The following is a 27,325-nucleotide window of genomic DNA, read 5'->3' as shown; positions in this document are numbered from 1 at the left end:
TTTATTACTGTCATTGGTGGTATTATTGGAGGAAGTATATCAGGCTTAGTCTATGACTTGTAAGACCTTATTGCATGTTCCTCTGCTTTGTGCACTGGGTAAGTCTTTACCGCAGGTGCTTATACTATATGTATAAGGCCCTTACCGGGTGTACATGTGGGTGTATAGTTATGAGGAACCTACACATTTTGGTTATTGGATGGGGGTAGTGGTCATATTTTTAAAACATGTTTAATAAATTGATTTTTACTAAAATATTTTATTAGTATGTTTTTATACACTGTAATGAGCACACTAGGCTTTTTAGCTCATTCTGTAAATTTTAACTTTTTTCAGACAGTAGCAGACTGTAGGCTAGCAGACTTGGCATCAGGAGGACCGACTACTCCTATTTTTGTATCATTGTATATCTCTATATGTCTTTTTGTTATACTTTGGTGCCATGTGTTTTTCCTACTGTCTCGATATATATGTATTATCGGTATTTTGTTATGTATATGTTTTATATGGTTTTCTTATATATATATATATATATCATATGAATCTTTCTTATGACTAATTTCATATTATATTTTATATGTATTTTAATATTATTTTAAATATGAAAAATTTTTCTAGATGCGATATATAACCGCCTAGATTTAGACATAACGTACAGGCAGGATCTATGGACTTACGTCTCATTCGTTGTTTTTTTGCGTCTCAGGTGCGTTTTATATTCCTTTTGGTGATAAATCAGTTGTTATCTTGTGTCCTGACAGCTTGAAAAGTGAGCTGGCAATGTTGTTGTTCTATCGAGAAGCACACTGTTTCCATTTCTATGTTGATTAACTATACTGGTATAATTATTTATATATTTGATTTCTAGTTTCTTTCAGCTACCTCCCCAAAACCCCTCAACCCCCCAGAAAATATAATTAATTTCCTTTCTTTTTGCCTCCTACTGTTTTATCTGCAGCTATTTGTCAGCTGTTTTTGATGTTCTTCCTCGGAAAGATCATCTATTTGGCATATAGCATGTACAGACCTTTTGAATCACATTAGGTTGTCGTGTCCCGCGATTCTTGTAATCATGGCGATCATGCTTTAAAGGTACCTGATACTTCTGATGCCACTGTAGAATATTCATTAGCTCTCGGGCAGGAATTTTGTGATGTTGAAACTTGCAGAAGAACCTTGAAAGATATTGCTATAACAATGCATTTTGATCTTAGAATAGTGAAATCTGATCAGAGCCGATTTATAGCCAAGTGTTCTAAAGAAGGTTGTATGTGGCGTGTCCATGTAGCAAAATGTCCTGGAGTTCCAACTTTCACAATTAGGACTCCGCAAGGGAACATGCATGTGAAGGGGTTCACAACCTCCATCATCAGCAAGCATCGGTGGGTTGGTTGCAAGATCAGTAGAAGCATGCATTCGGGATAACCCACAGTACAAACCGAAAGAAATCCTGCAAGATATTCGGGACCAGCATGGAGTTGTTGTTTCTTATATGCATGCAAGCTTGGCGTGGAAAGGAACGGAGTATGGCTGCACTTCATGGGACTTTTGAAGAAGGGTATCGCCTTCTTCCTTCATACTGTGAGCAAACAAGGAAGACCAACCCAGTAAGTGTTGCGTGAGTTTTCGCCACTCGATAAGAAAATTGTTTCTAGCATCTATTTATCTTATACCGTGCATCTATCTACGGGTTTATAAAACGCTTGTAGACCACTTCTGGAACTCGATAAGGCAAATCTGAAAGGGAAGTACTTGGGTACGTTACTTTGTTCTGCGGCGGTTGATGCTGATGATGCTTTGTTTCCCTTGGCAATTGCTATTGTTGATGTGGAAATTAAATGATGAAAATTGGATGTGGTTCGTGTCAGAGTTGAGGAAGCTTCTTGGTGTAAATACCGAAAACATGCCTAGACTTGCAATACTATCTGAAAGACGGCGAAGTATTGTAGATGCGGTGGAAACCCATTTTCCGAGTGCTTTTTATGGTTTTTGTCTACGTTATGTCAATGAAAACATCCGAGATACATTTAAGAACACAAATTTTGGTTAATATCTTCTGGAATGTTGTTTATGCTCTCACTGCCGTTGAGTTTGAGAGCAAAATTGATGAAATGGTAGAGATCTCGCAGGATGTTATACAATGGTTTCAAGTCTTCCCTCCCCAGCTTTGGGCAGTCGTATTTTTAGGAGTGCGATATGGCCACTTTACTCTAGGTGTGACCGAGTCGTTGTATAATTGGGCCTTCGAATGTCACGAGCTCCCCATTGTGCAAATGATGGAACATATTCACCTTCAGCTAACCTCTTAGGGTGCGTTTGGTTCATGGAATGTAAGATTACCAGTGGGAATAAAAGATTACCAGGAAATAGAATTACTGGGAATGTTACATTACTGTGTTTGGTTGGTTTGGCAGGAATGTAAAATTACAGTGTTTGGTTGAAGGAATAAAAGATTAGTGAAATGTATATTTTACCAAATTGTCCTTGTTCTATATTTTTTAACAAGTGAAATTCTAAATATTTAAATAAAAATTATTTATAAAAAAATTATATTTGTTGATAATATATTACTTGAGTATTTAAATATATCATGTATTATTTTAATTTTAATTAATATTAAATTTTACATAATTTATGTAAAAATATATTAAAATTTTTCATCAACATTTAACTAAATGTTTATATTGTGAAAATTAGTTTCGGTTCATACGTGACGCATTCACTGAAAGGTTTCTTGTATTTTTTCAATCGACAATGTTTACATTCTTCTATATACAATAATTTATCATAGACATTTATAATAATAAAAAGTTGTAAATTATTTTTGTTATCTAAGATATAATATTTATTATATTTTATATGTACAATAATTTATTTATTTATCTTTTATATTTATATTTAATTCTGCATACTTTATCTATAAATTTATAACACGATCCTAGTAATATTATGTAAACACAACTCAATAGATACATCATTAGATCATTACAGAAGTGATCATGCGGATTAACTGCTTATTCATTATATGTCAATTCCGATCCAAATTTCTCATTGGTGCCTTGTACAAACCAATCAACGTTACACAATAATGAAACTATATAATATAAAATAAAAAATTTAACATTATCAGTTTTGAATCTCAATAAATCACTGTCATATAGAAGATTATGCGTCGTCTTCACCAGCATTTACAGCAAAGTGCCCAAAGTTCCTATCCTGAATACATCAAGAAAAAAACAAAAACATTAACCAGGAACTTTGTTTGGGAAACACTACATCCATGTCCCCCATCAAACACAGAAAAAACCTACCTTAGATTGCATCCGCTGCTTGTTCAAGATCTGGGTTCTTGCTTTGCTGATAACTGAATTTGGTGATTTCAACATTCTCTGTACCACACGATCCCAATAAATCTATATCAATTTCGCATGTCCGAGAAAGTCTAGTCACATACGTCAACCTAGATATAAATATTCTGTCAAAACTATATAGCGGTTCATGCCTCAGTGATGGCCTAATGAATTATAGACCAATATCTTATACCTATAATCAGAATATCATAGAAAGCATTCAAAGACAAAACACTTAACATCGTTAATTAAATATTCTGGTCAAGCTAACCGACCTTTTGACCGTTGGATATGTGCACTGCCTAGAAGATTCCTCCTTTTCGGAGTAAAACCAAAAACAACTCGAAAGAACTCGTTTTCCTGCACACAGTAAAACAAAATATGTCGAGCTTAATCAACCGGAAAATAGAATACAAGCAAACTGCACCAAGAAGCATCAACTTCACTAAAAGAAGACCGACCTGCATGTGTTTAGTGAAACCTCCACCAAGAAAGTGCCTCAAAAAGTTCAGCTGTAGCATTGAAGTTTTATATAATATAAGAATTCATGGCATATAACTAATGTAAGAAACCAAAGAACAGGAAGAGGAAGAAGAGGAACCTGAATCAACTGAGACCATGTTGATGTCTGCAATGAATCCCCGCCAATCTTCATTGATGTCTCCGGGCAATAACCATCCTAACATCACCAAGATGATAAAAGTTAACATGAGATGTCCTAGAATTGCAAGTCATGAACATGAAAGACAACAATATTAGTACCTCGAGGAACTCCAAAACATCTTTAAACAAATTCCTCTGGTTATTAAGATCTTTCTTGGCAGAACCTTTACCACCAGCTTCCACAGAGAGGTCTCTGACTGATTCAGAATTTCCCCCCTCAGTCCTTGTATCTGTAAGAATCCTTCTTTAGATTTATTTCCTTCAGATATTGAGCCAATATTTGAACCTTAGCTTCAGCAACAAACTTCTCTAAGCTTCCCATCTCAAAAATTACTGCCAGTGCTTCTCCAGCAGCAATGCGGAAAGATCGGTCATCCTTATCTAGCAAAGTAGACAAATATGCTATGGATCTGCATATTTTCCAAGATTGATCAGTCTCATCCCATTATACAGGGGAAACATTGAAGTCTCACAAGGTTTTTTAACCTACTATTCTGATATTTAAACTCAAAGTACATTTATAACCATGATATATATGAAGAGAATTTAAGACTACACCCCACTAGAAAAAGAACAATTTAAAACAATAACTGATGCAGTGAACCTCAATACACTATTCGATGTTTTTCAATTAATGAAAATCAGGATACTTACATTAGAACCTAACTTAGGATGAACAGATTGCCACATAATTGCATTGATTTTTTTGTTTCCTCTGGATCGATCCCCCCAACAAAAGTGATAATAGCCAAGCACTCCAGTAACTATAACAGGAAATCAGGTAAAAAGAAACTGGTTAAGCATTGTAGTACCAACAAAATACTAGAAGTAGAACAAATCTCAATTGAACTTCTTGCATACCGAAGCTATCTTAGAAGATTCAGAACCAGATTTAGAAGCCTGTGAAATAGGCATTATCAACTCCTCCAATATTTCCCGTGCATTATCTCCAGGACCAACAGTTAAAGCCAGCAAACCTACAAAAAGAAATTTATCAGATTGAATACTTAATTCGTGTGGTCTCTTCCATGCATTATGCATTAGAATCTGCAAAAGCTTTCAAAAGTAACCATAACATGGGAAGCTAAAGATATCTCTTTGTTGGACCCCTTTTGATAGAATTCAGACACTGGTGCAGTAATGTAGCAAATCTGAACAACGGAAAAAGATAACATGACCATTAGAGGCACATAGATTCAAGTACTCAAACCACATTTTAAATCAAAAGAAACATTTGCAACCACAACTGCAAATTTGCTCGGCAATAGAAAATCACAATCTAATGTAACGTATTGAATCTGAAGTCTGATTAACAAATGAATCCCACTAAATGAGAGATAGTTCTAATTCTTCGGGCGCCAATGTTTTAACCAATTCATGAATTCTCGCCAACCAATCAAAACTACATGAAATCTCATAGAACCATGGTCCTAATACATTGGGCAATCCTTGCAATAAAATAAATCGAAACCAAGATTAAGAAACACTTGGAAAAAGAGCAACTCACTTCTTCTCCACGAACTGATGCTGCAAGTCGCTGTTGAAAGCCTCAATAATCGAGGCCAATGCCTTCTCAAGCGTAGAACCCCTTCATCAACAAAGGTGAAAAACACTAATTGAGTCAAATCCAACTCAAAACTATAATAATTCTAAAAAATTTGAGAAATCTCTAAAATATGGCTACGTAACTAATTTCATCTAACCAAACAATTCTTCCCTAAAAATGTAACAATTCTTCATCAAATTTTCATCCAAAACATAAGTAAGCTAATATAGCAAAAAAATAACATATCAGACCTCTTTTCGTACAAAGTATCCACAGCTTCATCAAGTAAACTATCCTTTTTAAATTCGAGTTCTTCAGTTCCAGAAACTGAGAATTGATCCGATTGCATGGTAGACGATGAACTTACACTACTACTATCATCGTCACTATCTAGCATCATCTTATTCTTACGCTGATTTTTACCTGCAAATTCATATATTCCTTTTATTTAGCTAAAAAACCCTAAACGAAATATAAATAAAATAAACGCCAAACACACCCCAAAACAAATGATAGAAAATTCTTATTCTTCAAACGCAACTATTAATATCAATTTGGAGAGATAATAACCCATAAACTATATAAGAAAAAGAAGGTAAAAGCAAAACGTTAATCAAATTAATTAGCAAAAATTACGCAAAGAAAGAATTTCGGAACAAAAAATCCTACGTTTACCCATATCGGTGATTACTTCTCCGCCTTCGGTTGTAATATGTTAGAAACTACAAGGTCTACTAAAAATCTAAGAATGAGATAGCTTTGAAATTAACCCATTATCGACGAAACGAAAAACTGAACAATAATCCAAACAGAACAACAAAGACGACAACAGAAGTGAATCGAAGGACGATACAGCCATTAAATTGATATACGGAGTGGAAAATATTTTGGATTATAAAACCAAGGAAAAGAACTCGGCGTTAATTTTTTTTTTGAAGAACCCTAATTGATTCAACTATGAATATAACTGGACCCTATCAAATATCCTTGCTTTTACTTACAGTTTACAACCCCTCTTTAAGACTATTCAATCTTCCATTAAAACTCAAATACTGCACAAGATTATGAAAAAAATGGTAGAATGGATCCAAGCAAAACAACAACTATAAGGAAACTATCGCTCAAGGTTAACTTAAATCGATTACACTAATTTTTCTGGAAAAATTAAACAAGTAAAACATTGTAAAGAAAAGGAGAGGAGAAGAAAGGGAGAGGGGAATAAATCTTACCAGGAGAAGAGAGACATACATGTTGGTGTCTACAAACAGGCGACAACGGCGTGATGCTTCACTTGGGACGATGACTGCAGAGGCCTTAACACACGAAAATGGATGGTAAACGATCACGAAAATGACAGAGAGACATACAAAGACATCGCGATGGAAACGGAAAAACAAGGATATTTTAGCCCTTAACACACGGAATGAAAGAATACCTAAGGGGTGCGAGGGAATAACATTCTCAGGAATATTCACTGATGGGAAACAAATATTACCTTAACTTGGGAAATGATACTCAACCAAACATGGGTATACTTGGTTAGGAAAAAAATATTCCTACCGGGAATCCTAAATACCTCCATCCAAACGCCCCCTTAGTTTAATAATTGTCGTGAAACGGGAATCCAATGAACCTCGATTCTAGTGCCATCGGGCTGAGAAGCGGATTTCAGAGGCAATTGCTGATGCTTGTTGCTATCAAGTACTTTGAGCAAATGAAGTTGAGTTCAAGATCGTCTCAACCGAGGGGATAAACATTGTTGACATTCAGAGTCGTGTGTGTTACTATCGTCGTTGGCAGCTCTATGGTTTTCCATGTGCACATGCTGCGGCTGCACTTATTTCTTGCGGGCTGAACGCACATCTATTTATCGAACCTTGTTTCATGGTGGCAAGCTGCGCGAGACCTATTCCCTGATGTAAATCCTATCCCAGATAAGAGTCACTGGAAGGATCCGAGGGAAGGGGCTGAGGGTGGAGCTGCAAACCTCGAAATCGCAATACACCCTCCCAGAACTCGTAGGCCGCCTGGCAGACCGAAAAAGAGAGTTGTTCGTGTGGAGAACTTGAATCGACGAAAAGGAGTTGTTCAACGTGGTAGATGCCATTTATTAGGAGATTCTCAAAAGAAATGCACAATGCCAATTTGACCCTGATTTAGTTCCTTTTGCTGTAAGTTTTCTTTCTTCCTTTCTTATGCTTCTGAAATTCCAAAAGAATCAACGTGACTGTTAATCTTGTTGTATGGCTTTTTGTAACATTCTCGTTGCAGAACAAGCATTCACTGCAGTTTCTTTGGTCGACCATCGATCCTTTTCTATGGAAAAAATAGTTTTTAGCCATGGAAATTTAATGACATCACATTCCAAAATCAAGTCCTTTCCAAGCTGAAAGTGATTCAGTTTGAAATTGGGTTGTATTAATTAGTTATATGTTTTCTTTTTCTTTTTTAGAGTTGCATGGTATCTCTAATCTAAATTAATTTGGTTATCTTATTAAATTATAATATATTTATATGGTAAAATCACTTTATTTATATTTTATAAACTTTTATTTGAAACTAGACACTCGTTTTTGTTTGGGTCTACAAAAAATATTAATTATATTATTATTAATTTATTACATTTTTGCAGGACTACAAACCGGCCCAGCAACCTAGTGACCAACCCAATTACAAGCCCACCCATATTACAACAGTACAACTCAACCCAGATGCAACCGACCCGACCCAGTTCAAGCCCAACACTGGATCCGACCCGAGGCCCAACTCCAGACCCGTTTATAACCCATATCAAATTAGGGTTTCAAAACCCTAATCCTAAAGCTCCAATCACTGTCGTCGTTCATAGAAGCTGGACAGTCCATCACTGGTGCGTGTGATGCACGCGTTGACTCTTCAACTCCTCCAACCGGTGTGTGGGCTTCACCGGTAGTATCCTGAGCCACCGCCGTCCTTAACCTGTCGAATAGTGCACCAAATCAACTCCAATAGTAAACAAATCACTCAAGATAGAAAACCCCAAATTAAAAATACCTAAATCCCTAAAAATTTAGGATTTTCACCAACCCTAAATTAGAGATATCAAAGCCCTATTTCTAGATCTCATCATCTCCATGAAAAAAAAGAAGAAATAAAAGGAGAAAGTGAAGAAGGATTCGGAGAGGACATAAAAGAATATAGAGAGATACGAGGGTGAGAGCATTCGAAAGGGAGGTAGAGAGGAAAAAAACAACAAAAAACATTGAGGATTCGGAGAAAAACATAAAAAATTTATTATAAAGAGAAAAAACTGAATAGGGAGAGATTGAGAGAAATATTCGAGAAATTAAAAAAACGAAGAGAAGAGAGGTGAGAGTTTACCTTTTTTGGACCCTCATCAAGGTCATGAACCATTGGGTCTTTGGGGTTTATCTGCTCCCTATGGCCACCGATCTACGATGGCCAGGGAGCCCTTGGTGATATGTTCTTCTCGGTGGCGAGGGAGCAAGAGGGAAAGAAAAAAGAGATTAGAGAGAGAGGAAGAGAATGAAGCAGTTGAGAGTAAAAAGGATTTAGGGTTTTGGTGAAAACCCTCAAAGAGGGTTTATATCACAGCATTAGGACGACGACGTTTTACCAGAGGGGATGGGCCGTGCGTTTTGGGAAATGGTATAATATCAACTTAGGTCCCTCTAGCTTTGTAATTTTTATTTTTTTGGTCATTTAATGAAATTTTATCTTTTCACTTCGAGCTCTTTATCTGTTTTATGCTTCGTTTTGGTCCTATTTGCTTAGTATTATATCTGTTTAAGTGTTTATATTTTGGTTACCAATTTTGTATAGTTTTATTTTGGTCATCATTTGATGATTTTTGTCTATTTCATTTTGGACTTTGATTTGTGATTTATTTCATTTTAGCCATCCTTTACTGGCCTACAAAATTATGATCTTCTTCATGTTTTGGGTTCCAGATTAGCATTTGTTCTTATTAGTCACTATCCTCAGTAATTTAGTGCTTGGGGTTTATTTCCCCTTAGGTCCTTACTATTTTTTTATTAATAATTTAGTTATTGTATACTTTGATGTTTATTTCTTTTATTTTCCCATGAATGCATATTTATATTTTATATGTATGTACATTATATCATATTACATGTGTGTAGATATTTATTTAATATTTCTTAGCTTTTGGATATTTATATTAGTATTTATTTTATTTTTTGATCTTATTTAATTATTTCATTTTATAAAATGCCCAATTGTCAATATTTTTTATATACTTGATGTTAATATTTTAAATTTCTTCAAATATTTTCAATAACACGTATTCGTAGAATGAGCGTGGAAAGCTTGACTTGGTCGAAGTGATGCGATCCGATAGGCATTTTAACAAAATGTGAACTTGAAATCAACTTTATTTTGTTAATTAATTCATTTCATATTTTAAATCGAACAACGCAATGCATGTTTATCTAAATAACAATTTATTTCACGCAAATGTCTATTCTCAATTTATATTCGATTCGTTTTTTTAAATAACTAAGGAGGAATATTCTTTACGAATAAGAAATGGTTGAAATAACTTTCCCGACGGAGGATAGCAAATTTCATGATTTCTTATCGAGTAAAAGGAGTTTATGTTAAATAATTAATTCGAAGTAAATTAATTAAACTTTAATAAATGGATCATATTTTAATTTTATATTCAATTCCTAATTTCCACCATTTGTGACAAAGTGTAAGCGACAGTACAAATTTTGGGCACTGTGGGGTGGTGCTTATCCTTCCCAACGCGTAATCGACTCCCAGATCCAAAAATCGAATATTTTGTAAACACATACCATTTTTGTCTTAAAAAATGATTTTCCTTAAAATTGTTTTAAAAAAACATTTTTAAGTATTCGACCTACCTAACCCAAAGGTTGATGGCGACTCATTTTCAATTTAATTCAAATCAATTTCAAATCACCAATTTTTCAAAATTAAAGTTATAACTGTTTTTAAAATATTATTTTAATTGTTTTTACGAAAAAAATGTTTATGACACTATAATTTTTTATTTGTTCAATAAAATTAATTGTTATTGTTAATTAGAAATATATTATTCATACATAAAAAATGACATGCTATAATTTATATAAATAATTTTAAGAAAACATAAGTATAATCATTTTCTTTCTAACGATATTGACAATTTTAGGTTTAAGTGGGGTTGGTTAACAAATCTGAAACCTATAGTTTGGCGCTCTTTTAGGTAAAACATCTACGGCGATGATATTTACACGTGTACGGCTCGCTTTATTCCCTCCCAACGTCTCTCCCTTTTCTTTCCTCATTAAACGAAAAGAAAAAGGAAAGAAACTAGAAACCTTTCTATTAAACTCTTCCAAGTAAAATCCGATTCTTCTACTGCCCAACTCACTCTTTCCTCCCAGATTCTTCTTCTTCTTCTCCTTCTAGGGTTTCCCTGAAACTCTTTATTTTATCTTTTCACGAAATGGCGGCGGTGCCAGGGGACACTTGTCCGAACTGAAACGTCGCTTCTCGCGATATCTCCATTAATGATTCCGGCGATGATTCCAATTCCTCTGATTCTTCAGGTTTTCTTTATCCCCCTTTTGGATTTCTCTTACGTTTGTTGGATTAATTTAAGGGATTAAATTAGAACAAATGCGTAGAATGAAACTTTTTCTTTTGAAACGTCTGTGAACTTTTGAGATTTTCTCTTTGGTTTGCTCAGGGCGTTCAACTGATATTCCTGATATTGAAATTGTAGGCGAAGACGATAAGTATTCTGAAGGATCAGGTTTGATTTTGATTATTGCTTATATATTTGTGTGTATATGTTATTTGATTACTAATGAGCAAAGTGTTCTTTTTATTTTTTGTTGGAGATGGAAATATAGATATTTATCGAAATGAAATAGTATTTTTCCTTTGTTAGTAATAGGACTTGTAAGGATACATATAAGAGTAGATGATATTACAAATACAATTGGCTAATTTAGTCCTTTGCGAGAACAAAATGGTGAAACTAACATTATCTAGGAAAAAAATCCGACATAAATTTGGCACTTGGTAATTCCCTGTCCTTGTGAATTTATAGTTGGTTGGCATCCAATGACTTAATGCTACCTGCTCAGAATATGTATAAGAAAGTTCCCTAGATTCTATTAAATGTAATTGGTGTTATTTTCAACATTTTGAAATTTATTTATGTTTGTGTCTGGAATTGAATTCAAGGATTTTTCCCTTGCCCTATTTCTGACTAATCAACATATTAATCTTACTTGCAAACGCCTTAGCATGTGATTTTTTTAATGAGGTAATCATGTATAATATTATTATTGCTCAAAAATGGCTCTGTCAGGCCTTACTGACAGGACTTTGGCTGGACAAACATGCACGGTGAAGCATCTACCACTGCTATAGATTCAGGATCCAATCAGCTATCAAGATCTCGGAGACTGAGAGACAGCAAACTAGCTAAATATGCAACAAAATTTTTGGATGATACTGTTCCATTTAGAAAGAAGGTATGAGACATTAATCTTTGGTTATACTTCACATTTCTATTATATTTGTTAATACTTACATGGAGTTAAAGCAATGTAGATAAGTCTTCTAAACTAAACTAGTTTGAATTAGAGGATATGATTCGATTACATTTGATAAGTTCATTTTCAATTTGTGAAGTGCCCACTTGATTTATCAACATAAATGTGTTTGTATTGGGAATGGAAGCATACTTATTGCAAACTTTGTACTGGGTAAGATTGTGTCAGTTCTGTTCATTTTGGGTTAGAATTTTGTTTTTAACCCAGTTCAAGTTTTACGAGTTAAGGTTGCTGGTGTTTTCTTGATTGACATGGGTTGGGTCAGTATTAGGTCATCTAATCCGGCTTATACAAGAGAAATAGATTCATGCTTTAAGAATATAATGCTTCATTACAAGCAAGATGGGTGGACGTTTTGTCCTAATTGAGTTCCAAGTTTTCATATTTCATTATTTCTTTTACATTTGATGTAAAACTTCATTCATTTGGCTTTTTTTTTTCATTATGATCTTGGCTTATTGTACTGTCTATTTCAATCAGAATTTCCCTTTTGAGGTTCCCCTGTATTTATTATATTATATTTTATTTGTATTTTTTCATTTTTCTGCATTTTCATTTTTTTCTCTGGTAATGAAAATTTAAACTGTATGTTCAAAATTTGTATGTAGATCAAGTGGTTGAGTCAACTTGCTAATGTGAAACATGATGGCAGCGTTCAATGTGATATTCCAATGAATATGAAACCACACACGCTTGTTAACATTGTCGACAGTGAAGCTCCAGAGAAAGAGGATACGGACACAATAGATATATCAAATATACCTCCACTGCAAATAGTAATGCTTATTGTTGGAACGCGAGGAGATGTACAACCATTTGTTGCTATTGGAAAACATTTACAGGTTATATTCTTTTTATCATCTTAGCAAATCTTGTACCAGCCTTCTAGAAGTATTCATACAGTCTGCAGGTTTTGATATCTTTTATCTAAGAGCCTGCACTTAGATTGTCTTCTTGAGTTTTGATGGTAAATTTTGGTTGCAGAGCATAATACTGGTGTATGGTCCTTGATATATCATATTTGATTTGTTTCGGTATATTTTGGTTGCAGAGCATAATGTTGGTGTATTGTCCTTGATGTATCATATTTGATTTGTTTCAGTATATTTTATTGCAACAGATATTGCTAGTATTGTGCCACTGCCATCCATACTACATAGTACATTATGTTTGTAATGGCTGTGTGGGTATACATGACTGTGAGATGAGCTAAAAGACAGATTTTAGCGTAGGTGCAGGTTAATGCTAATATTGTAAATAGAAGATTTTAGATTGGTGAATATGCTAAGATTGAGGAAAACATTGATAGAATTAAGAAGATTGGTTGGTGGGATTCTAAGATACAAGCAATTAGATATGAGGTTTTGTTGGTGAGCACTGTTAGAATGGATGGATATTTTTGGGACTGGAATGCTAGAGAGACAGCAGCGATGTGATAAAGGCCACTCCATAAAATTTCTTAACCAAGACTACATTTGGGCTGGTGGAGTGAGGATAGGAAGATGGAAAAAAAATTAGAAAACTGCCCAAGGGGATGCCACTAGAAACACTAGGCTGACTAAAATAGAAAAAATTTATCTGTTCTAATTCAAATTTTAAACATAATTACCCCATTTTCATAATTTATGGTTGTTTTCCCCCTTAAACGTGTCATCCTTTAACCCAACCCTGAATTGCTAACATTGTCGCTATACAGAAAAGGGTAATTATTCGTCCATGATTTTAGTAAGATTCAAGGAAGTGAAGTTAGTAAACAAAGAATATGTCAAAACTGTTAAATTTATTCATTTTGTGAAGAAATCTTTACCGTGCATGTTGCAAAGAAATTATTGCTGTAGGATTTTAGTTCTTATACAATGATTATTATGGTTGTGCGATTGTTTAATTTACCTCCCTTTTGACTAGATTTTCTTTCAAGCAAAGCCTCAATTTTTTATTTTTGAGCTGATGGAGTTCATATTTTGCTTGCAGGCAGATGGCCATAGGGTTAGATTGGCAACACACTCAAATTTTAAAGATTTTGTTTTGAATGCTGGGTTAGAGTTCTTCCCTTTAGGGGGAGATCCAAAAGTTCTTGCTGGCTGTGAGTGTCTAGATTTTATCTTAATAATAATATTCCTAAACTAAATCCGTATTTATTATTGAGGATAATATCCTTTATCATAACTCCATATAGTTGCTCTGGAAATATATAGGGGCAAGGGAGGGGGCTGTTTGAAGTATTCATTTCTTCCCTTGATTTTATTTATTTGTGGACAAGCTTTCTCATCAAGTACCAAAAGCATAAAATTTTATAAAAGACATTTTTAAAGGGAATCTGGAAAGATTCTATGAGCAATTGAAAGATCTTTATTAGAGAAAATATCTGCCAAAGGCCTCATTAATGGTTCTCTTATCATATGTTTTCATTTTCAATTGAGGCTGTGAGAAATCGAGAGAATAGAAAGGAAGAGAGTGAGAGAAGACAAATCCTAAATTCTCATTGTAAAATATAAAACACAGCCTGCTTATATAGGCCATGGACAACAAGTTAGAGTCCTACAACGTTTCTTTATCCCTAACTTTTATCTTCTAAACCTTATTTTCTCTCATAAGAAACTTAATCCTAATAGTACGATACAGATAAATTATGAATAAATTAAACTTCTAAGAGAAAAAAAGTTCTTAATTGTCGGCAACTTTCTGCATTCTCCCTCAAGCTGGGGTGTATATGTTATACAAACACAACTTGAATCCATCGAAGTTAGCTCTTGGAAGGCCTCTGGTAAGAATGTCCGCGAGCTACATTTGAGTAGGAATTTAGCTCAGTTTAACAGACCTATTGTTGACTTTCTCTGAAATAAAGTGTCTGTGACTACACATGTTTGTTCTGTTATGGTGAACATGATTTTTGGCAATTCTTATGGCTGATTTATTGTCACTTTTCACCTTGAAACAATCTTTAGAATCAGAGCCTTTAATTCTTTTAAGTCTCTCTGAATCTATATTCCTTAAAAAAATCCTGAGGTAAGAACTCGAAATTCAGCCTTCGCAGTGCTTCTTGAAACCACAGATTGCATTTTTACTTCTCCATGTAACAAAGTTACCCCAAACAATGGAGTAATAGCCACTTGTAGATCTTATTTCAATTAACTCTCCAACCTAGCTTGCATCAATATCTACTTCTATCTCACGGTTTTACTCATTTTAAAGAGTAAACTATGGCCTCTAAATGCTTTTCGTGGATCATTCATATGCAGGCTGATAATACTCACTGAAAATGCAATGTTTGGTCTTATTTCAATCAACTATCCAGCCTAACTTGCATTAATATTTAGCCTATCTCATGGTTTTTACTCGTTTTAAAGAGTAAACTATGACCTGGTGTCATCTTTAAGTATCTTAGGATTTGATTTACAGCCCCTAGATGGTCTTTTCGTGGATCATTCAAATGCTCCAAAAGGGATTGTCTAAAGATTACTCTCAAACACTAAAAAGGGATTGTCTAAGACATTGTCTTTTTCCACTTTCAGCCATATCAATCAATCAGGTTGTCTCCATTACCTTGTGAAATTATTGTACTGATCACTGAGTTTTCTGCAGATATGGTAAAAATAAAGGATTCTTGCCATCAGATCCTTCAGAAATTCCTGTTCAGAGGTAACAAATGAAAGAAATAATATTCTCGCTTCTTGATGCATGCCAGGCCGATGATCCTGAGAGTAATGTGAAATTTGATGTAGATGCAATAGTTGCCAATCCTCCGGCATACGGTTAGGTCTTATTACCTCTTTTTCATTTTTAAGCTGTATGTTTTAGTCTGATGACAATTGAGCTTTTTAATTGGAAAGGGTCTTCATTTCTGTCACCATCTTGCATGTTCTGCATTAGTTAACCTGAATAGCTCTCCATTTTTTTCCTCTACATATCCAATGTTCTCTATTTAAATGTTTTTCTGGTCATGGAACTTATTGACTTCTGCTCTTTTCCTCTCTCATGCATCAAATGGTAAAAATGCTTTTTCAGGACATACACATGTTGCAGAGGCGCTACAAGTACCACTTCATATATTCTTCACTATGCCATGGACGTAAGTCTTGATTGGTTGTGATTATTTTGATGTTAGAAGTTATTCTAAATAAGTATGTTTTGGATTGTGTCCTATAAAAAAAAAAGTATGTTTTGGATTGTGCATGCTCCATCGATTCTGGCATCACTTGTTTTTTTTATATATAAGAAGATATCAGCTTAGATGTTGTCTTTTCGTGACAATTCAATCATTTCCTGGACTGATGTATATTCTTGTATGTGTGGGTTTAGATTGAGAATAATTACCGGGTCAATGACATTTGTAACCTTTTTGTCAGGCCTACTAGTGAATTTCCCCATCCTTTATCTGGTGTTAAACAACAAGTTGGTTACAGAGTGAGTCTGATTTTTGCTTCTTCAGTCTTTAATCTTATATACATTTAGATCTATTCATAAATTGGTAATCTCGACTGTAGCTTTCATACCATATTGTTGATGCCCTAATATAGCTGGGAATACGGGATATGATAAATGAGCTCAGGAAGAAAAAGCTGAAGCTGAGGCCTGTCACATATTTGAGAGGATCCTATAGCTCTCCTCCAGATGTTCCTTATGGGTATATATGGAGCTCTCACCTTGTTCCCAAACCAAAAGGTCATTTAATTTATGTATCCCTTAGTAAGATAAGTTTGTTCGCCTTAATCTTATAGTGCAACCAGTAACACTTCATTCATTTTGGCAATTACTTGTTGAATTGATGATTGAGAGAGATGATTCTAGATGAGCAATTTTAGGCCCTTTTGCTTTTGTTTTGTTTTCTTCTATTTTCCTTGAGCTATTAGTTTTTTTTTAAATTCTTGGGAAATTACTCTGAACTATATAGAAATACTTATGGCAGTTTTGCATATTGGAGTTGTTTTATGGAGTATTCCTGGCTGGTTTGTTCACTAAGCTTCCCCCTACTGTTTGGTTAATAATTCCACTGTACACCTGAACGAAAAGTGTAAAATTTAGTTAGACATTGATTTGCTTTTTGTTTGAGTGCAGTATCTGTAAAATGCTGCAACCTGATTAGAACCTATCAGGGCTGTTGACTGCCCTGATATACCTGCTTCTCTCAATCCCTTAAAAAGCCTAATTCTCAGGGTTGGAAACCCTGATATCAGTCATTTTCTGGTACTATTAAAAGTCTTGATATCCTGGGCCAATTCTAATTTTTTTCTTTTCATTTCTACATTTTGAAAAGAATGAATGCCCAAAGAATAAAAAGTAATGCATGTTGGTCGTGGTGTTGCCATTTGAAGGATGCCTATCTGATGTGGTTTAGTTTTCTCCTGCAGACTGGGGACCAAAGATTGATGTAGTTGGCTTTTGTTTCCTCGACCTTGCATCCAGTTATGAACCACCAGAGTCACTTGTTAAATGGCTGAAAGATGGTGATAAGCCTATCTATATTGGTTTCGGTAGTCTCGTAAGTGTTCTTCTACAAGTCTTTCCCTCTTTCGATATTTAGTAAAATGAGAGTTAACAAAAGTTTGTTCGTCTTGAGCAATTTTGATATTCTATTTATTTTATTGTATCTGATGTTGTGTTTAGGAACTTGAATTTACAAGTAGTTTTCACAAGTATATGTGCTTTTCCCTGTATCATTTCCTTATAGTTTAATTTATTATTTTATTTTTGGGATCATTTATATAATATTTAATTTACTTGTCAAACTAACTTAGTGCATTTAACCTTCTTTATCTTATTTTACCATAAAATAAGATTATATTGGCTTCATTAAACCACTTATTGATTTCTTTATCATGCTCAGTTGATCTGGGCTTAAATGGTTCTAATTGCTTTGTGTTCTAACAGCCTGTTCAAGACCCAGAAAGGATGCCCAGATAATTGTACAAGCTCTAGAGAAAACTGGACAAAGAGCATTATAAACAAAGGCTGGGGTGGTCTTGGCAATTGTAGTTTCACTTGTTCTTTTCTAATATTTCATTAGTTACATGTCCAATTCTGTTCATTGTGTGGAAGTGGATAATGCTTAGTTATCTTTTCTCCAGTGCCAGAACCGCCTAACTTTGTGTATTTACTGGATAACTGCCCCCATGACTAGCTATTCTTACAATGTTCGGCTGTGGTAAGTTGTAACATAAAACTAGTTGAAATGATTTGCTGTTATATTTTATACATGATACCATTCTCATGCAAGATTCTTGATATCATGAGCAGTAAGCTACATTTTATATGTAGGTATACTGTTTTTTATATGGCAAAAAATTGATCCATTTAGGATCTGTAAACTGGTGGAGTGCTAAGCTTTGGAGGGATCGCATAAAGTTGTTATTGTCTTCAATATGTGTGGTAGTAGTTGCATTTGAAGCATTTTATAAGGAGAGAGGCCACCATTCATGTTTTTACGTTTTATTACATTTTTCTTCATTACTAGTTAGATGCATCATTATAATTCCTTTTGATTTAAGATTGGTCTAGCAGTTTTTACCTTAGGAGGATTTAAGTCAAAGGTTCTCACCATTCTCCCTCTTTGATGTACCAAACAATGAACTATGGAAGTGTTTCTCCTTTTATAAAAAAAATCGTAGTAGGTTTTTAGTGTTTAAAACAAACAAAGGACCGACTGAAAAGGATATCAAGTTTTGGCTTCCTTTCTTGTTTCTAGATAAGTATTTGAAATGCCTTATGGTTGTCTCAAAACGTTTCGATTGTTTCCTTGCATGTTTTCACCAGGTTCATCATGGTGGAGCTGGAACTACTGCTGCTGGTCTTAAAGCCGCGGTAACCTGGCATCTCCAAGACTATATCCATTAGATTATTTCTTCCACTTTTTAAGTCAATTTTGCTCTTGACTACAGTGTCCAACAACTATTGTCCCCTTCTTTGGGGACCAACCTTTCTGGGGAGAGCGAGTGCATGCCAGAGGAGTCGGTCCTGCACCCATCCCGGTTGAGGAGTTCTCACTTGACAAGCTAGTTGCTGCAATAAAGTTTATGATGGATCCTGAGGTACGATGATTTTCCTCTACTATTAATTGAGTCACATTATTATATTTATGAAATTACTACTTCATGTTTTGATTAAGGAATTAGTTTACGTTTTTGTCATCGAAACTGCAAAAGAATAGCGGTTTGTCTTCTATTTAAGGTTTTAGAAGATTTAATCCTGGTGTGATGGTTTGATTGCTTTATTGGGACCTAGACGTCCTGGATTTTAGTTGGTAAAAAACAATGTTTATATTTCCTGCTGTACGTTTGTTCAACACCTGCATTCAACATATTGAGGGAGTCTAAAATACAACCAGTTAAAAAGGCTGCAATCTGTTGTAACCAAAAAGCTTATCAAGTGCGTAATTTTTTAGAGTAACTTGGATTACATTTTACGTTGAAACTGAAAATATCACGTTGTCCATAACAAATCATGTAAATTGTATAGATATTCTGGTTGCAACCTACTGTCAGTAAACTCATGTAACATTCTCGGTTGTAACCGAAATTATTACCAATCATATAATTTTTTAAAGTAGATAACATTTTAGGTTAAAACTCACCGCAAATTAGCCTTAGGTTTCCCTGCTGCATGGCGAAACTATTACTGACATATTGAGATATGGGTGTGGGATCTGACTTTATAAAGATCCTTCAGATACATGTCTGTTTAGGACATGCAAACCCAAATCCGTGTAACATAGGCTAACACTGGCTTAAGTAACATAAATTGGGGGTTATCAGGGAGAAACATGAACAAGTTTGCTTAAGTATGGCATTAGACGTTAGCAGTTTAGAGCTTAGCATTCTGATTTTTACCCCGAATATCTCACCGTAGATGTTTAAAAGGAAATGGATCGATGCAGGTGAAAAAGTGTACTGTTGATTTAGGAAAAGCCTTGGAAGGTGAAGATGGAGTTGCAGGTGCTGTAAAGGCCTTTTATAAACATTTCCCCGTCACAGAGAAACCCGAACACAAATCGGATCTGACCCAAACTCGTACAGGATTACTTTCGATAAGACGTTGTTTTGGTCATGCATAATTTTTCAAGCTTTGTGTTATTATTATTATATGTGGCATCTTATTTCTTAGTGTTACTCAAGTTGTGATATCCTGAAGCTACTGAGTACTGATCATAGCGGCCTCGCTCCAGTTTGGCCAAAACAATGCCCCGGGGGGGGGGGTTGAATAGGAAAAATTTCTGACATTAAATTTGTATTGATTGGGAATTTCCTGGCTATAATGATAACGGTTTGGTAAATTTTTTTTGGGTGAAGTTAAATTCAATCCGTTTAATTGTTTGTTTATTGCTTAGAACCAAGGTTTTTTACCCTAAAAACATCATTTTAATTTTTTTAATATAGTATCATTTTTACGTTTCAAGGTAAAATCGTATCCGGTTAGTCTTATTTTTTAATGATATAGGTGATTATAAAATAGTATTTCTTAGTCATTAATAATGTTCACAATTATAGATGTAACTGTTTAAACTCAGAAAATCTAGAGAGAATAATACTATTTTTAACTACTTGACCACTCTATAGGTTTTGTTAGTTCTATTTTAAAAGATAATTGGTTAAATAAATTTTTATGTTATGTGATACACTTAAATATTATTTTATTGACGAAATAAAAATATGTGTTTCCATAATTTTTAAAAAGAATATTGGTTTGATATTTAAATCTGTTTAATTATTTTTGGGTTTAATGTTTTGGATTTTTTAGGTTTGGAATTTAGTTTTTTTGATGTGATTATTTTAAGTTTCATTCAACTATTAGATGTTTTATTAATATGTGGTAAGTAAGGTAGTATCTGTTTATAGATAATTTTTCACCATGTGACATTGAAAATTCACACCCTTAGTAGTCATGGTGCTCGAACTTGGGACCTAAATGAATTGTTTTACCACCGAAATCTTGATTCATGCATTTACTAGTTAAATGAATGTTAATATAAATTAGTAAAATTATAATGGAATCATTGTACAAGAAATGTTAAAAGATGTGTGAAAGATTTACTAAATACGTATGTCTACATATACATTACTATTTAGAAGAGGTTGAAACCTATAATATTTATCACCAAAAGAATATTAAAATATAAATATTATATATATAACGCATCTTAAAATATATACAACATAAATAATAAGTTACAAAAATTGCAAGCTAACATAGGGACTTAATACAAATGTATATCTACATGGTTAGTATTATATCATTGTAGAAAACTAACATATTATATCACATAAGTACATATATTTTATAATTAAAAAATATGTATTTAATATAATTTATATAAAAGTCTATGAGATAACTATCATATATATATATATATATATATATATATATATATATATATATATATATATATAAACAAATCATATTATTCATACATACACATACATAAACCATAGAAGCATCTTAATTACTTTTAAGGACTAAATAGCAAACATGGGAAAATATGAGCATCAATAAACAAAAAAAAATGGAATATGAGGACTAGAAATGACATTAAAAGCACAAATCTAAAGCAGGAACAAAACAAAAGCTTTCAAAATTTCATGCCAAACGAAAAAAGCACCATAAACTAAAATAAAAGCCTCTAGGACTGAAGTGAAACGTGTGAGACATTAAAAGACATATTTCAGAACTTTAAAACCTTGAAGTTGAGGACTAATTTGCATTAAAACAAAAATACGAGGAGCCCTTATAGGATTAGCCCACACGCACAAATCGGATTGCCCTAGCTCTACCTGCAACACCCTAGACCCGATTAGGCCTAAAATGTCACATTGGGCTACCTAGGCAACCCATGATTTTCAAAATTTGTACATCTTTGTTTTTCTTTTGAATGGTATCATAATTAAAACATAAATATTATTATAAAAATTATTTTACAAAACCGAAGCTCCGTGACACAATTTAAAATTAGCAATACAAACTCTAAGTTTAATAAACTAAAATACATAAGTAAGGTTTTTTGAATACATATGCCCACTAAGTTACAATACAATACTCTGATGGAGATGCTGAAAGTCCCGCTGCAACGGTGCTCCACAAACTACTCAAGATACTAACCTACCAATGAAAAACATCCGAAGGTTGAGGTTACAAAGCCCAACAGTATAATCACTAATCTAGAGCAACATAAGAATTCATAAACCCAAGCATGCTGAAGATATGGTACTAAGCAGTAGGTACATGCATGTTCTAGATCAAGTACATACATGTATGAATCTGATATACAACATCTGAAAGCTATGCTAACTCTATTGTGCATTACATGAGTGTGCTACTAAATCTACTATGCATTGTCTAAATGCAAGACTAATTCTATTATGCATTATCTGAATGCAATACTGACTCTGTTGTGACTCATACACTAGCTGAGGTAGACATCATAGTGTGGTTGAGAGATTCTGCATCTCGGAGCTCACACACCCCTCTATCCTAACAAATACTAATATATGATACACAACAACAAAAAACAATAGGTGGCTGGCATCATGGTGAGGTTGAGAGATTTTGCATCTCAGAGATCACGCACCCATCTAGCATTATAGATGCACCATCGGGTACACCTGGGTGAGATCCAAAATTCTGCATCGGAAACATATACCCGTCAACTTACTCCGTCGAGTCTTGGGGCATCTGGCTCCTAACTGGCAAAGAAAGTGTCGTAGCACTGATGGGATATCCACTGACTGAAAAATAAGACATCGTCCTACTACTAAAGTAACTTGGGTGTCCTGGTTGTTTCTCGAGTGTCACACAAAGGCTAGTTTTATGTCATCCTAAATGTTACTATTTCTAGATGTTACTGTTATTGATTATATTTTTGTTATTGTTTTGACTATTACTGATTATCTATACTGATTTGGTTATACGCTAATAGAGGATATTTTAGTCATTCTCTGACTATGGGAAGTCTCTTTGCGATTCGAGACTTCACGATGACTACTGTATTTACTACTTACTGGCTAGGGTTCTTATTAACCCAATATCTGACTCAGGTAAAATTATGGGTAGTGATGCTCTAATCGTTAATCCTACGATTTCCCTCAATTCTCCCTCGAATTAAAAGAATAAATGTACGTCTAACTCCTTTGATCGTTCTTGCAATATATAACACTACTGTCTCAATATCTGATTACTTGGTCCTACCTCTCATTGGTACACCCTGCGCATTGATCTTTCATCCTTAACTGTCTATTAGTGTCTACTGAAGGTACTTGGACGTATTACGCCTACTATGGTTACTATGGTTGTAACCCACTTTTACGAGTGTCTCTAGGCCTCCCTTTGGCCATTTACATCCCTTATGAACTAAACTTTATTCTTATAGACCATTCCAAGATCTTGAGGACCTTAATCGGGTCAAATATGATCATCTAAGGTGGGTAGTATCGATACTCTAGTTGTATTATCGATACCCCTATGAGTATCGATACCAAAAATGCATTCTGATACAAATTTAGGGCCTTAATATTGATATTCTACCCTGAGTATCAATACTACAGGGGCAATATCGATACTCCTTGTCTGAAATCCCTAATTTTAGCCCTAATTTAACCAGTATCGATATTGTTCATCCCAGTATCGATACTCGAACTCTAAAATGGTTATTTTGGGCTCATAAATTACCTAAAAATCACCTAAACGTATTGGGTTGGTTTCTAAACTTGTTCTGAAGCTTTAGTAATTTATTCAAGGTCTTAAGGTGTCTTAAAAACATATTTTTAACACCTAAAACGTGATTTAATTGAGAAATAAGATGAACCCTAAAATATTCAATCCACCAAATCATACCAAGTACTTGTAATTTATGAAATCTAATTACTCCAAAGGATTAAAAATACACTACCTTGTTGATTGAAACTCGAAATTGATCTCCTTTAGCTAGAAATCATCCTCCACCTTGACTTGGATGTTAAAACCCCTAACTTTCTCTTGCAAACAAAGAACTTAGGCTTGAATGGTTAAATCCATGATGCTTGAGGGGTTAAGAACAAAATTTAAACTTGAAGAGCTAGAAAATGGTTCAAATGACTCATCTTTGGCTTGAGGGGCTTGAGGAGAAAGAAGGAAGAAATGGAAAATGGGAGGAAGAAAATAAAATGGGAGATGTTTATAAAAGCTCTCATCTTTAAAATGGGAGAATTACACTGATGGTCCCTCCTCACTTTCCCACTACGCAAAATCCCCTCTTAATGGATAATTGGGCCCAAGACCAACCTAATTAAACACAATGACTTGAATTATAAATTTTGCAGGGTTCATTTACCTCTCGGTAAACTGGAAACTACTAGCATGAAATTTGGGGCATTACACTACCCAAATGGTGTTGTTTTAAAGGCCCTATATAGGCCTTGTTTTGGCTCTATCAAAACCCTAGCTCCCAATTGTCTAACATCATCCATTTTTACCAAAATACAAATCTCTTCTATTTCCTTTCTCACTTAAAAGAAGAGCCCTACCTGAGCCCTCTAACCGTCATTTACCGATTCCGATTAGGAGCTAAATCAACCCCCAAATACTCTTTTACGACTAAATATCTAAGATTGAACCCTATGTGATACATGCACTACATGCCCAAAAGCTAAGGAAGATGGACTCATTCTACCACTAGGGTTAATCACAAGAGGACGGGCCAAACTACTCAAAGACAAACTCCAGACTATGGTCTAGGCCTATATCAGTAAGGGCATACACGCCCACATGGAGAATGAAGAGTTCAAGGAAGGAAATTCACTTACCCTTCCTCACACATCAACTTGAATCACAACAACCCAAGTTAATGTTGGACCCAATTGCAAGACTCATGAAGACATGTCCGGATATGAGTTTAAACCATCCCTAGCCCCAGAACTTGTAAAGTTACCCAGTGCTAAATCTATAAGGCCTGGGATAACTCATTATCCTAAGAGTAATTGTTTGTAATTATAAACCCTGGATAACCTATCATATCTACTTAGTCACACATACCCATCTCTTGGTCGCCTATCATCTTGTTTATAAAATAATTGAGCTCTTATCAAGCTACTTATCAGCCTTGCCACCCATTATTCCTCCCAAAAGACTTATTCAGACTGTCCATCAAACAAAAGGGTTTCATCATACAATTAAACTCCTTGATTTTCATCACAACCATTGGATTAAACACTACATCAATGTCTCTCATCAATGCCGCCCATCCCATTGCTATTAGGATAATTCTATTTGTTATTTTTGTTATTATTTTTATTCATCCATTATGTTACAACCATGACTCCTTTACACCTATATAAAGGAGGCTCATTCTACCATTGTAATCGTCAAGTTTTATTCTTCTATTCAATATAATGAGAGATCATTTTTGCAAGAGTTGTTAACCTTTGCCTTTGAAGTTTCTTTTTCTTTTAGTTCTTACGAGTTCTTGAAAGAGAGATCTTTACACTTCGATTTACCTATTGATTGTGAATATGAGGGTTGGTTAGAGTCATATTATTGAGTTTACCTTTTTATTACGACTATGAGGGTTTGATAGGACAATTATCCTTCATTATTATCTTCCATAACCATCACATTCTTCCATACACCATCATGACTCCACCACCATTCCTATTCTAGGGTTTATACCACCATCCATATTCTAGGGTTTACGTTATTATCAAACTACTTGGGAAAATTTTCAAATCAATTTTCCTATCAATCCGACCATCCGATTTTGATTTCGTCTTTACCGTTACGATCCTCGGGTTTCTATGTTTCCAATGAGTATTTGTTCATAGAAATCCAATATCAATTTATCCTTGGCCTCCCACTTTAAAGAAGATAAGCTTAAGTTCTTTATTACATGTTTTGTATCTTAGTTATCTTTTATTACCCTTGTTTTCCTTTGTCCTAATCATTGTCTTAATTCTATCATCTAAACCTAATTCAAAACCCTAGCTGTCACCGTCCATCTCTCCCTTAATACCTCTCATTTTCTTCATCGAGTCTAAAGCTTTCTAGGTTTGATTCCTCAACAAGAGCAACATCCATTCATCTGTTATCGCATCTCTATCACTATGTCACCAAAATCCCAACGTACCGATGTTGAACCTAAATTCTAGAAGAGAATAGGGATTACCTTCAACAATTCGAAGGTTCCAAGGATCCGACGAACAACGATGGTGCTCCAGAATGAGAAAGGTAAGTTTTTATCTCTAGGTTTTCTCTTTTTTCTCTCGATTTTCTTTTTTGTGATGAAAATATTTCCCTGTTTTCTCTATATTTTTCTTTGTTTCTTCAATCCTCTGGTTTTTTAATATGATTGTTGAATCCTCCTTTTTATTCCTTTTTATAATCCCTTTTTGTTCTCTTATTTGTTGTACGTGAGAGAGGGACCAACCAACGCTCTCTCTGCCTAAAATGAAGGATAAAAATACCAAATATCTAATTTTTGCTCGATTTATCCACTCTCCCTACTGTAGTCCCTCATAACAAGCGAGAGTGGACGAGAGACCCGTACTATGATAGCAAAGGCTTGAGCGGACAAAACCTGACGTGGAAATTGACATGGATACCTTGTTGGACAACCACATCTTTTTATGGGATTTATACCATCAGATGAGTTGTGTATTGTTAGAAAGCGACAACTAACGGAATGTAACTCCCTCAAACTCCAGTGGTGGCAAATAGGGTCTATAGGGTTAGTGTTAAGTTTTGTTTGGGCTGCTAGTTTGGGCTATGGTGGTTTGTATTTGGGTTAATTACTTAATGGGCTTATGTGTAGGCTTAATCTAATTTTTTTGTATAAGTTGATGGGTTTTGAGTTTTGGTTTACAAATCATACGGGTTAGTGGGTATGTAAAAGAACAATTTTCATGGGGGTGTTGGTTTTGTTTTTAGACACCTGTAATTATTTTCTTGTTTAAAAGTATGATCCCAAATTTGACTTCATAAATTGAGCTATCCAAATCGATGTTAAGAAACCAGCAACATTAGAGATTTGGTTAGAAACCTAATGATTTACTCTTTATTGTACACTTGTGAATAACTTTACGTCATGCTTTTCTCATCCAAAATTCGCTTCCAACTACTCGAAAAAAATTAGGTTATTACTGCGGCGTTATTGAAGATACAATACAAGTTTCCATCTCAAACGTATTGTTGGCCAACGAAATCCCCATGATACAAAA

The 27,325-nt window shown here is 34.4% G+C and overlaps 3 pseudogenes; 2 read left to right on the top strand and 1 right to left on the bottom strand.

Annotated features, from left to right (window-relative positions):
- The first annotated feature begins 978 nt into the window (after nt 1–978).
- On the top strand, nt 979–7,412 carry LOC120174046 (annotated as a pseudogene).
- On the bottom strand, nt 3,166–6,509 carry LOC120174045 (annotated as a pseudogene).
- Nucleotides 7,413–10,946: 3,534 nt separating the features above from the next.
- LOC120174102 lies at nt 10,947–20,414 on the top strand (annotated as a pseudogene).
- The last annotated feature ends 6,911 nt before the right edge of the window (nt 20,415–27,325 follow it).

Source organism: Hibiscus syriacus, unplaced genomic scaffold (assembly GCF_006381635.1).
Source record: "Hibiscus syriacus cultivar Baekdansim isolate YM2019G1 unplaced genomic scaffold, ASM638163v2 tig00112000_pilon, whole genome shotgun sequence".
In the NCBI taxonomy this organism is placed as follows: domain Eukaryota; kingdom Viridiplantae; phylum Streptophyta; class Magnoliopsida; order Malvales; family Malvaceae; genus Hibiscus; species Hibiscus syriacus.
This window is presented reverse-complemented; position numbering and strand designations above follow the sequence as displayed.